Raw genomic sequence first — 10,279 nt, 5'->3', positions numbered from 1 at the left:
AAAAATAGTTTTTGAGGATGATGTAATGTAAAACGAATTGCAAAAAAAAAAATGTTTTCTGCTACAAATAAAAAGAAAAATGAAGAAAAAAATTGAGGGAGGGTGCTGTTAAAAAATTACGAAAAAAAGAAGCTTTCCCAAAAATGTTCAACAAAATATAAGAAATGAAATATGTAATTAAAATTTTTTGAGTGTGAAATCAAAATTATTAAGATTTGTTTTTAAATTTAATTTAGTGTAGTAAATAGTAATTTAATAATTTAGTAAGTTAGTAATTAAAATTCATGCTGGCCCACAGATGTAGCGTTCACTCCTTTTTTTAATTATTGCAGTACCGTTTGACGAACCAGACTTTTTAGTTGCTTTGCCTCGTTTTTATGTAGAAAATATTGCAGAGTTAATATTAAATATTGCATGGCATGGAAACCTATACAATAACACTCTACTAATATGCTTGCATGTCGATCGGGGGTCTGGCAATTTGGCATGCCCCATTATGCATGATTTAATCAATTTGATACCACTTGTCCATGCAGGCTGAGTGAAGCCTTGAGTTGCGTTATTTTGCTTGGAGCAACAAAAAGAAACGATTCCATAGAATTATTAGCAAAAATAAGAATAGTTCAAACAAAAAAGCACCGAATATCCAGCAAAAAAATAAATAAATCAAAAATCACTAAAAGGTACAGAGACATGACCACATAAACGTTCGCATATATGCACATTACACACACTAAGGTGCCAACATTTTTCTTGTATGTGTGTATTATGCACCGTTAATGGGCGCACCTATTTTGCAGTGACGATCGCGTACTCCAGATTTCATGATTTCTTGCGCTTGCGTCCAACACCGTAAGCTTTGGTTGATGTAGGTGGTGAATAGGGAAAATCGTCGCTATTAAATCGAGCTTAATTTTATATGGACTCTTTTATATGCATCCATGTGTAAATCTGCGGCTATCCTGTAGAGAAATATGGGGCATTGTTTGAGTAGTTTGTCGGTACTCGGTTGTGCGAAAATCAAATTAGTTACTTTTTCTTGCTTTTTTCATTAGTTAAGGGCTAGTATCCATTTGCAAAAAAAATTAAATGGATTATGCTAAATCAAACTAGTTACATTGACGTGCTTTTTTCATTAGTTGAGGACTAGTACCTATTTGTTCCAAAATAAAACTAGTTACATTGACGTGCTTTTTGCACTAGTTAAGACCTAGTTCCAATTTGCGGAAAAAATGTTTAAATGGTTTGTGCCAAAATGAAACTAGTTACAATGAGGAGCTTTTTCTATTAGTTAAGGACTAGTTTCAATTTGCCAAAAAAGATTTTTAAGTGGTTTGTGTCAAAATAAAACTAGCTACATTGACACGCTTTATTCATTAGTAAGGGACTAGTTCCGAATTGCCAAAAAAATGGTTAAATAATAGGACTATGAATAAGTTCGTGCGGTTTTTTTTCGAAATTTGAAACTTTATTGACGTAAAATGGTTACAAATTTAATATTCAAAATATTGTCCATCGCTTACTACTACTTTTTCCCATCTTTCTGGGAATTCACGGATTCCCTTTGTGAAAAATTCGGTCGGTTTTGCCGCAATCCACGAATCGATCCATTTTTTGACTTCATCGTAATTACGGAAGTGCTGGTCAGCCAGGCCATGTTGCATCGATCGGAAGAGATAGTAATCGGATGGCGCAAGGTCTGGACTATACGGCGGGTGGGGTAGGACATCCCATTTGAGCGTTTCTAAGTATGTTTTGACCACTTGTGCAACATGTGGCCGAGCATTGTCATGTTGCAAAATAACTTTGTCGTGTCTATCGGCGTATTGCGGCCGTTTTTCTCGCAGTGCTCGGCTCAAACGCATCAATTGTCGTCGGTAGACATCCCCCGTAATCGTTTCATTCGGTTTCAGTAGCTCATAATACACAACACCCAGCTGGTCCCACCAGATACACAGCATAACCTTCAGGCCATGAATATTCTGCGCCGACGTCGATGTTGAAGCATGGCCAGGGTATCCATACGTTGCCCGACGTTTTGGATTGTCGTAATGGACCCACTTTTCATCGCCAGTCACAATTCGATGCAAAAAACCCTTTCTTTTGTGCCGTTGAAGCAGTTGTTCGCATGCCATAAAACGGCGTTCAACGTCTCTTGGCTTCAATTCATACGGCACCCAATGGCCTACCTTTCGGATCATTCCCATGGCTTTTAAACGTTTGGAAATGGTTGATTGATCAACTCCCAAAGTTTTTGCAACCTCTTCTTGCGTTTGAGCCGGATCTTGATCGAGCAATTCCTCCAATTCGGTATCCATGAACTTTGGCGGCGCACCCTCGCGTTCTTCGTCTTCCAAGCCAAAATCACCACTTTTAAAGCGTGCAAACCACTTCTGGCACGTTCGCTCAGATAGAGCATGCTCACCATAAACTTCCACCAAGATACGATGACTTTCGGCTGCTTTTTTCTTCATATTAAAATAATGAAGAAGAATTCCCCGCAAAAACACATTATTTGGCACGAAATTCGACATTTTCAAGTGTGGTAAAAATATTGTTGTTTACGCTTCAAATAAAAAACTTATACTGACGTTTGTGCCTTACGACAGTAGCTCTCCAATGAATGTTTGGAAATGTGGATCGATGGAATAATAATCAAGTTACGCCATCTGTTGTAAAACCGCACGAACTTATAAATAGACCTATTAGTTTAAGGCTAAAAAATTATGGCTTTAAGTTTATATGTTCGCAAGCTTAAGCCAGCGATTTTTTCCCAATTTAAGATATTCTTGAGCCTAATCGATTTGACTAATGATTTGACTTACTAAATAATTTTTAATTGTGTTTTTAATCACTTTTTTTTTGGTAAAAATATAATAACCTGCCAGAATGGAAATCCATTTTACACTCTGAAATTTTCTTGCAGGGTCTGTATATATCTGAGAGCTTGTAGTGTGAGCCACGCCATCACACTCCCCACGCACACATACGCACTCATGCACAACAAATATGTGTCCGTAAATTTTATTGTGCTTTTTGTGATCGATTTGCAAATCTGCGCTAAAATGTAGTTTGTCCTTGGAAATGCGGCAATAGTAACGGTAATGCTGTGTGAAAAAAATATGCATGTCAGCGTTTAATAGTTTTTGTTGGTGGCTGCGTCACCAAAGCTGCAGTTAATAGTTTATGAAAACAAAAACAATAACGAAAATCAAACAATTTTTTCCTATGATTTTTTGTACAGTGCAATAGGTGTATGTATGTATGTATGTATGTATGTGCGAGTATGTATGTATGTTTGTATGTATGTGTGTGTTTTCATGTACTTTAGCATTACTACAATTAGCTTTTGTATGTGTTTTAAGGTGTTGCTGCCACACTGTCATACCGTTATGTTTTTACACATGCCCCTTTGTATGTTTTGACTTTCGCTGGCGTCCCACCACCCCTACCTGCTCTCATTGTGACGTTAAAAGGTGTTAAACTGCGCTGAAAACAAAACTTATGAAAACATAATAAAAACAATAAACAGTTATCTGCTTAAATGCATACAACTTAAAGAACCATTAAACCAACAACTACAGCTGCTTGCTCAAATAAATGCAAGTCTTAATTTTCGCAGTCTGGTCAATTGTTGTGAGCTGAGCCGAAAGTTGAGGTGTAGACGTTTTTTGCTTCCATCTATTTTTTTTCTGTTTTGTCTTTATTTGTTCATGTTTTGGTTAATTGGAGTAACACTATTTTAAGCACTAAACACAGCAAGTCTTTAGAATTTAATAGGCTTTTCTTTTATAGGAACTTAAATGGGCTTAGTATTGCTTTACTTATTAAAATAAAAAGCCACTGCTGGGCTTTCATGGTTTCCGGAGTTCATCTTATGATTTGAGATTTTAAGTTGCGTCTTTCTTAAGAGTAATTAACTTTATAGTGCTCTCGTTCCACTACACTCAACAGCTTTTTGTTTTTATTGAAATGCACTCGTTAATGTGGTGGTTGGCCGCTTCATATGCTTGCACTCATTAGCTTGCCCTAAATTTCAAATCCTCATCGGTTGTTTGAAACAAAAGTGACTTGGTGTACTTGGTGACTCGGTGCTCTTCCTGAAATACCATATATGTTTTTATATATAATATGTACATACACATATGGACATTAAAATACCGCCTGCAAATCTGCAAGCCTCCTTCCGCTTCATACTTATCCGAACGCATGTTTTTTTGTGGTTGTAGGTGGTCCACAGCGTTCTACTAACTTTGCATGTTGTCTAGTATCTCCACCTACAATCCAGGGAAATTGTATTCTTGATTGCACCCAGTGGTGTAAATACCGATTCTGCAAAAACGTTACTCATGGGCCCTCTTGCCCGTTCGTCTGCTTTTTCGTTTCCTCCAATGTGCCCGATGCCCCGGGACCCAGTTTAAGCTAACTTTATAGTTCCTTATGGCGGAAAACCTGGAAGCGAAATCCGCGAGGCGGTTAGTGGCTACGGGAGTATTCAGCTGTAGAGCTTTCGGATACAGCTCAATAGGAAAGTGGAGTTCAGGTTGCACAGACTATACGACTTCGTATTTTGATTGGGAGAGAAGGTCTCGTACTATAATTGAAGAGGCGGGATGGCACAAAGCCATGAAACCTGGCCGTAGGGCTTTTCACATCTATATAGACGGCTCTAAAACTTTAGACGGACTGGGAGCGGGCATTTACTGCTCAAAACTAGGGATGAGGCAACCTATCAAGCTGCCAGACCACAGCAGTATTTTCCAAGCGGAAGTTTTTGCTGTGGGGAAAGCTGCGGAGCTAGCCTACACAAGAACAAGAAAGAACTCAACAATTAATATATCCGTGAACATCAAGCAGCAATAAAAGCAATAAGCTCATATTGTGTTAAGTCCAAACATGGAGCAAGGAGACCATAGAAAGGCTAGCCGAAAGCGGTAAGCTGCATATCTACTGGGTACCTGGTCACAACGGCGTTATGGGGAACGAAATAGTAGATGAGATAGCAAAAAGTGCTGTTAGACTACCTTTTGAACAAGAGAATGACATACCAAAACCGCTAAATATGATACAGTATACAACGAAATGGGCGACTATGAACATGAAAAATCGAATGGAAGCTAGGTGGACTAATCACATGCAAAACAGCAAAAGTCATGTAAAGAACTAACGACAAAAAACGGACTCAATTCGTACTTATGCTCTCGCGAAAGGAATCCAGAACTATTATAGGTATGCTAACAGGTCATAATCTATTGGCGGCACAAGCGTTGAGGAAACTTTAGAACACCTTCTGTGCGTTTGTCCGGCATTATTAAAAACGCGTTTAAAATGCCTGGGAATCCCTTTGTTTAAAGGTCTGGAGGACGTCTCAAAAGCGGATCTCTCAGCTCTGATTAGATTCGGCAAAAGTGTTGACAACCTACATGATGACTACTTTCAGTATTCCTAGAGGTCGGTCTAAATCTGGTGTCGCTAGGGACCAAAAGGTCTATGCGTATCTTATTGGCTAACCACGCTAACCTAACCTAACCTAAATTGGAAAAACTTGTCATTAACTCGTAGTATGGTGAAAAGTGTTCAGAGGTATGACTAGCATCAAACCGCTATTTCACTCTCAGCAATTTTGAATGAATCAGCTGATTGGCTGACGTAACTGGGGTCATGGCAGCGGTTTATTTCTGAAAGAACTGATATTGTGTTGGTGGTATGCGATACAAATCAACACAGTCTCCGCTCATGCTATTTCATGTTGAGTATGTGTGAAATGAGCGGTCAAAGTTCTGCTGCCGGGTTCTCGGCGACTTGGCTGCCGAAGCTACGCTCACAATTTCGTTTTTCATATATCGGATGGCCAAACCTGGAAATCTATAATCCTTTACTCCTATGGAGAAAATATTTTTAGAAGTGTGCTCTTTTACAGCCCGTTATTTGGCTCTGAGCGAATTCGATAGAATTAGTTGATGAGCTGATATCACTTAGAATGCCTTTACAAAAAAACTGATATTGTGTTGGTGGTATATGCAAAAATCAACCAATCACACTTCGTTGCTGTATGAACAACGACTGATTGGACGAGTGTGTGAATACATTTGAAACGATCGTGCAGAATTCGGCTCCCGAATCTCCCAAGCGACGTGGCAGCCGAAGTTCCCCTCACAATTTTATCTTTCACCGTAGTTAAAGAGCAAAACCTTGTAAATCTATCATCCTTGTTTTACCTTTGCTTTACTCTTAGTGCTATAGTTGGTGAGTTGAGGTAAGTGAACTTTGGGTGAGGTGTGCCGTTTTGAGTTTTTCAACACGATGAAGAAAAAATTGTAGATCTATATTTTATTTCTGATAAAACAAATCATGCTGAAGAAATAAGAAATAAAAAGTAGTGTTATTTGCGTTTATAAGAAAAGAAAAAAAAAACAACAACTCATAAAAGAATCATTATTTTAGAGTGAACACATAAAAATCGAAAAATTTATTTTGTTTTTGGTTATATGATTATATCTTATGGAGAATAAAATAAAAATTTGGCACTATTTTTTTATTTCTTAGAGAAAGAAGAAGGCTCCAGAAATGAATTTTATTTTCGATGAAAAAAAAAAACAAAACACGCGGAAAACAAGCGAAAAAATAGGACTCGAAAATTGTTGTTACTTTCGGTCGAAAATCACAAAAAAAAAAAAATCAAATGAACAACAACTCACGAAAGAATCATTATTTCAGAGCGAACAAATAACAATTGAAAAATTGGTTTTATTTTTTATCAAATGATGATCATATGATTATATTTTCTGGAAAATATATAAGTGGAAAAATAAAAATTCGAAATTTATTATAATTTTTGATCCCAAATATTATTTGTTTTTTTCATCAGAACTAATAATTAATCCACTGAGGATAAGCCCTGGCTACTGGACCTTCGGCCAAATATTAAAATTTTAAAATAATAAGATACAAATTTTTTCCAAAAAACTCATAACAATTATGGTAGTTGCTTTTCACTTAGCAGTCTGCCAAAATATCGCCATCGAACTAAACGAAGCTGTAAAATAAAACACTTTCGAAAAAGAATCTTGGACTTGAAATACCCTTCTTCGATTAGTAAATGGAACTATGAAATTTTGAAATTTACGTGGATGACGTGGGCGTGTAGATATTGCGGAAGCAGATCTGTTTCGATGTTAATCATAGAATTCCGAGTACTTGAAGGCAAATTATTTTTTAATTGAATTATTACAATTTTTTAATAAAGAAACGCAGACGTCTCTCAACTGAATCGTATTCGTCGACATCTCAAACTTGCGCCGCATAAAACATGATCGACCTTGAGCACCCATCATAAACTTGAAATGCAGATTCGAGGATTATTAATATATTGAATTTAAACCAGGTTGCCTTGATAGCAATTTTACAATCAGCAAGCTTCAGACTTAAGTGCTTCACGTAAGAGAGTTTGTACGTAAGCAGCACAGATATTTATACTCGTTCACAATCTCGATATTCTCGTCGCCCAACTTCCAATAATAAGAAGAAGGAGTTCTGCTAGAATCTCCAAATGCTATGCATTTGGACTTAGTGAAATTTACTCTAAGGCTCCATTGAATGCTATAGTCGCGGATTGTGTCGATTATATCCTGTAATTAATTCGGAGACTTGGCAAAAATCACTAGGTCGTCGGTATACATTAACAGTTTGATATGAGGATTAGCCACTTTAATTCCACCAGGTAGGAAATACTTTAAATCGTTTAAATACAGAAAGATCATGGCTGGGCTTAGCAGACCAACTTGTATTACGCTTTGATTTGGATAATTGGAAGAAAGTTCGACATTGAACCAAATATGATTTGAAGTGCCTTTGTATAACAGTTTTACGATTTCTATCATATGGGTCGAGAAGCCAATTCTAGATATCGTCTCAAAGGCACATGAAAAGTCGACAAAGAAGGCGAACGTTTGCTTTTTTGCTTTGAAATTGAAAATATACAACTGACGATAGGTTGAAAAGGTAATCATTTTATTCAAATTAGTCCCAACAATAATGCGTGTTAACAGAAGTCTAAGAAATATTTTATATAGAGTGTCAAGTAGCGAGAGAGTCTTCTATAATTTTCCGCGAGATCGGGATCAGCCTTTTTAAATAGACAAACCATAACTGCCTTTCGGAATGAGGGGGGAATTTGCCTTCCTTATATATAGGGTTTTCTAAACAGAGGTGTTATTTTGAAAATCAAAGAAAAATGCTATTTTTTAATATAAATGCTCGGATGTTTATTTTTTTATAAAGAGGAAGGTAAGCCGTTAAAAATGGAAAATTACATCAGGAAAATGACCACCGCGACCACGCTAACAGGACAATATCCTTTTCATGAAATCTTCCATAACCGAATTGCAAAGTGGCTGCCCTATGTCCTCGATAGCCTCACGAGACCTTTTATTTCACGTGGCCCCAAAGAAAAAAGTCACAAGGTGTTAAATCATAAAATCTCGGTGGCCAATTGTGATCACCTCTTCGAGAGAACACACGGTCCGGAAACTTTTCCCGGAAAAGATCAATGGTTTCGTTGCTTGTGTGGCACGTAGCGCCGTCTTGTTGAAAATAAACGTTGTCCTGATGAATACCATCCAATTCCGGCCATAAAAAATCGTTAATCATCTCTCTTAGTATCTGAGACAAGAAACCAAACCAAGCAGGAAATTATTGGTGAAAATCGGTTCTATTGTTTCTAAAACTTTAATGGAGACTTATTTTGGAATTCCGCAAGGAACTCACAGTGGCCCGTTGTTGTTCATTATTTTTATAAATGACTTACCGAATCATTTTAAGTTTGCCAACTGCTTACGACTTGAGGTACGCAAATCATCTGACAGTACTAATCTGCCCTGCCCTCAGATATACTTGAATGTGCTTTGAAGCAATGGTTTACAACGATTCATTTATAAATCAATATAGAAAATGTATTGTGGTAACATTTAAATACAAAGTAAAGCACAATTAAATTAACTACACAGTAAAAGCCGTTACTAAATGAAAGATACGGGGGTTATTTTGACATCAAGTTATTATTTTCCAGTCATATTGACTTTATTGTCTCCAAAGCATTTGCTATGATCGGTTGCATTAGAAGAAATACTAGTAACTTCAAAGGTCCTCAGACATTGAAGTCGCTTTATATTGCCTTAGTGAGAGTTGCCTCGAATATTGTTCGTTAATATGGAATCCATATTAGAAAATCCATTCCAAAAAATTGGAAGAGCAAAAAAAAGAGTATATTTACTAAATTCGCTTTGAATAAGAGTGATTGGCCAAATAGTCGTCTCCACTACATCTACAGACAGAAATTGTTAGGCCTGAAGTCTTTGTCTTGTATTAGAATCTTTTTTTTTTCTTGTCCTTTCCGGAGCACAGGGCCTCGACAAGACTCAGTCTTGTGTTGGTTTTGTTAATCTATTTGATTTCTGGCAGGGTAGGTGATTAGCCTGAATCTACTGGTCATTAATTTTTGTTTACAATATTATCAATGGCAACATTAACTACAAATGAGCTGACGAATCTCTTCCAAGCACATATCTCGACCCACAGTCTTAGAAAAAATCGCATGTTGCTTCATTCAACTAACAAAATGAATCAATAAATGAATGAACCTGTCATGCGTTGTGTCCGATTGTGTAATATTTACAGCAATACTATAGATTTTCTTGTTAAAACTTATTTTTTGTTTGTAAAATTTAATTGTATTAGTCTGTAAGACATGTCTCTGTAGACTAAAAAAAATCATATTTTGAATTTAGTTTTGTCCAAAATTTCCACAAATTTTAGTTGATATGAATATTGACTGGCAGTTTTCTAGATCATTCAAATTCGCTCGAAACGCATAAAAAAAGAAATGAATGCTGAATGTCGGATTCTAAGAGAATTTGATTGACATTCACTCGGAAGTGAATTACAGAATCTGTCGGCATGAGTGAGACTGGAGGGCAATGCGTATGAGTAACCTTCAGAATTGGCTTGCTTAGGAATTTCCTTCATACTTCTCTATTCATTTACTATTTAATATTTTAAGTATTCAGTTATTTTTGACAAGTATTCACTACACTGCATGCTCTGCTAGCTTTTGTAGAATAATTTTACACCAAACAATACACGAAAACGTTACAGGCCGGTGCAATTTACTATTATTCATTAACCCCTGCTGAACCTCTATTTATTTTTACACAACTAAGTGTTATATATTTTCCACATTTAGCAGAAAAAAAGCATACACTTTATAGGTTAAACGCTATTC

Source organism: Anastrepha ludens, chromosome 3 (assembly GCF_028408465.1).
Source record: "Anastrepha ludens isolate Willacy chromosome 3, idAnaLude1.1, whole genome shotgun sequence".
Classification (NCBI taxonomy): Eukaryota; Metazoa; Arthropoda; class Insecta; order Diptera; family Tephritidae; genus Anastrepha; species Anastrepha ludens.
The sequence above is the reverse complement of the archived record's forward strand: the minus strand, read 5'-3'. Positions refer to the sequence as shown.